The sequence below is a fragment of the Triticum aestivum genome, unplaced genomic scaffold (genome assembly GCF_018294505.1).
Source record: "Triticum aestivum cultivar Chinese Spring unplaced genomic scaffold, IWGSC CS RefSeq v2.1 scaffold57136, whole genome shotgun sequence".
NCBI classification, from domain to species: domain Eukaryota; kingdom Viridiplantae; phylum Streptophyta; class Magnoliopsida; order Poales; family Poaceae; genus Triticum; species Triticum aestivum.
Window position 1 is genome coordinate 1 of NW_025238380.1, and position 3,415 is coordinate 3,415.

The window sequence follows — 3,415 nt, forward strand, 5'->3', positions numbered from 1 at the left end:
CACCTCCGCCGTAGGGGGGGCGGGCCGCAACAGCACGCCCACTGCCGGCGCCGCGCCCAAATCCCACGCAGCCGACCGCCTCCGCTCTCTTGATGGGGATCCGCTGCGGCAGTGCCAGGTCGTTCACCATCGCCACCGCAGTCTGTTCACCACGGACGCCACATGCATGCACCCCGCGGCCGGCCACCGCGCGCCTGGAGCACGCTCTTCCACGTGTTCCCAGTGTGTCGCCGCCGGCTCACTTGAGCGCGCCGCTGATGGCCTTCGGTGCTATCGCAGGCACCAAGACCATCGCTGTGCTGGTAAGTCCTCTCCCCCAGCTGGCGTAGCGCCCGGTTCTACTATCTCTCTTCCATGTCGTTGCAACACCGTCTCTCCTCTGTCGTTGCTGCTGCCGCCACCGTGTTTCTCCTTCCTGCTTCTGCCACTGTCGCTGGAGCTAGCCAGAATGGATCAAACATAGGTGAGTTAAATTGGGGGTGCATCTTTTATCTTGCTTGATACAATCTTCTTCAGTTGTCTTCTAATTTCAGTCACATACATTGCCATGTTCGTTCTAGCACAGCAGGTGTTCGTGTGTATGCCTATGCAATGATAGCACATGTGGTTTCGCGCATGTAATCCTCCTTTGTGTATGCCGATTCGTGATTACCCTTGAGTCAGTAATTCATGCTAAGTAATGGTCTAGGCTTAGATGCTTGAGCCAGTAAACTTACTGGTCAGAATCTCAGATTACTATTTAGCCTTTTCTCAGCAATTTGGAGACATGTCGGCCTGTATCCTTATAATGAAAGGAGGATGAGATTGTTTGTAGCTATTTTTAATGGTATCCTTTGCTATGTTAGGTGGCTTGCTTGATTTAAATATGCTATGGAGGATTACATGGATAATACTCTGCTTAATTTCTTTATTTTGCTTCCCTTCTTGGCGGTCTTCTAATACAGGATGCATGTTTGAAAAAAAGACTCACAAAATTGATATGAAGAAACAACAACCAGAACTTGCTTCAGTAATTTATTCTCCACCAGTGTGTCCTGAATCATTTGTACATTACTAAATTCTATGCTTATTTGTTAGCAGCAAAATGACTAATTCAGTTCTGGTACAATCTTAATACTTGCAGGAAAACCGATCTTCATTAGTCATAAGTAGAGATAAGAAGACTGTTAAGTTTATGGCAAAGTCATGTCATTATTAAGTCTTTATTCTTATTGGATCAGCTTAGTAAAAATGATTTCAGTTGTTGCCCTAAATTCGATAAAGGTAGTAATGTGTTGTAGATACCACCACTTGCATGAACAACCAGAATGGCAATAATAAGTGCTATTTATTCATGTCAGCTTACTTTAAATAAATATGTCTTTCATGGAACAGTATGTGTGTGATGGATCTTTTCAAGTTCGATTCATGTTCAATTAGGTGCATATTTCGTGAGAAAATCCCGACGTCCAGCTCTTCAAGGAGAGGAGCCTGCCACCACCGACGCTGACGTTGCCATGGGTGCCCATCCTTGCTGTCCGATGGAACCACTCAGACGGTCATACCGCGGTCGTCGTCAGAATCATCCGAGTTGATTTAACCAATGTATGTTTGGCAGACCTTTCATCTTTTTAGCAATTGCATCAAACAAGGAATATACCATAACCTATGTTTTTGCAACTTGACAGTTTTGAATCCTCTCTGAATAAGCAGGAAGTTGTATTTGGAAGCTTTCTTGGACTTATATCGTAATCATGGTATATGGCTTGATTGTTTCATGTGGTGCTTGCATAGTATGTGTGTGATGATTTTCCTGAAAGGCAGAAGTTTTATCATGCTATGTTCTTTCAACTTATGTGTAACATTTTGGTTTTCTTATGGACTCAAATCTGATATACTAGACCCAAACCTTTATCCTTCTCCCATTATACACCTAATCTTGTCTGCTCATCATCCAGATTTAAACCTTGCCATTATACACCTAACCTTGTTCGCTCAACATTTTGAAAGCTAGAAATGATGTTCTTTTCAAAAATAAATCTTACTCCTTTGCAGGTGATCTTCGCCACAAGAGCAATGCTAAATGCAGGTTTAATAGAGGCTTCTGAAGGCGACAACTCAATCTCAACAACTGACCCTTCTAATAAACTTTCATGTGTAAACCTATCATTGCAACCTGCAGGTACCTTGGCATGCGTGGATGCAGCCTTTAACCCTTTGGTGGCAGAGAATGAAGCTTCTTTTGGAATTTTTCTCAGGAATGAAGCAACTAAACACTCCATATTCATTCAAGCAACGGCTTTGAATGTTTTTTCAGTTTGCAGGCAGAAGCAATGACGTTACTTCTAGCGGCTTTGGTGGTCAAGGCCTTGGATTCAAACTCTACTTCCTTCTTCTCAGATTGCAGGACCTTAGTCAATGTTGCGGAAGCTAGGAACTTACTTGACAGTCCTGGACATTGGAGAATCAGGCCTATACTTGCAAAGTTCTTCAATCTTACTTCTTGTCTCAACTCTTTCAAGGTCTCTCACATTCCTAGGTATCAGAATATCCTAGCTCATTCTCTGGCAAAGAAAGCTTTCTCAAATAGATCTTCCTCTAGATGCCCTATCCAATGCAGCAAAGTGTCTAGATGTAATTTCAACAAGGCTCTTGAAGCCATCTCTTTCCCTGTGGGAAATCTGATTTCTGTACACTGTTTAGGATGCTAAATTAATAAAGGTTAGCCCTCCTTGAGGGCTACAGTTTGCCAAAAAAAACTGTGTGTAACATTTTGATGTAAGTGATCTGGTGCAGAGGACTACAACAACATGCTCTGTTTGAACAGCAAGCAGGCGGAGCACAGTAGCGACATGATACTCCAAATTTTCACAAATTATCATGGTCAGTGAGTCCAATTATAGCATCTAATAATGTGATGTGCAATTACTTATCTTGTCCATACAGGATGATTTGAACATATATCATATACTCATATATGATAACCCTTTGTTTATGTTTGCTTACCGCTTCTTTATGACATTGTACTGAAGGTCACCAAATTTCACTTTCACTTGTTATCATTTCTTCGGAAATTTTCTCTGTAATTCTAACCTTTTGTACAAGGTTTTGTACATCGTACATATATATCACTGCTTCATAGTTTGGGAGCATAATATGTTAACCATGAAATGGCTATACTGACATTTGTCCTGTTATTTTTTCTGTAATGCTTCCAAATATATTAATGTGTTTGAGACAATTGAATAGGCTTGTGAGCTTTTCCCTTGATGGGCATGGCTTGTTCATAATTAGTTATTTGAGAAGATCAATCTATGCTTCCAAACTAAAATTTGTGCGCACTTGCAAATGGGAATTGTGCCTCCCTGCTGTGTGTGTGACAGTTTGCCTCACGTACTAAACATTTAGTGTAGTCACTTATGAAAGTATTTCTTGT

The 3,415-nt window shown here is 41.8% G+C and overlaps 1 long non-coding RNA gene across 2 annotated transcripts; it reads left to right on the plus strand.

Moving 5' to 3' along the window:
• Positions 1–202: 202 nt before the first annotated feature.
• LOC123176625 (uncharacterized) lies at positions 203–1,757 on the plus strand. 2 transcript variants are annotated; one of them, XR_006488600.1, is made up of 3 exons: positions 203–463; positions 1,420–1,584; positions 1,668–1,757. It is a non-coding gene; the product is annotated as an uncharacterized lncRNA (long non-coding RNA). The 2 variants fall into 2 exon arrangements; XR_006488599.1 differs by lacking the exon at positions 203–463 and having other exon boundaries at positions 795–1,584.
• Positions 1,758–3,415: the final 1,658 nt, after the last annotated feature.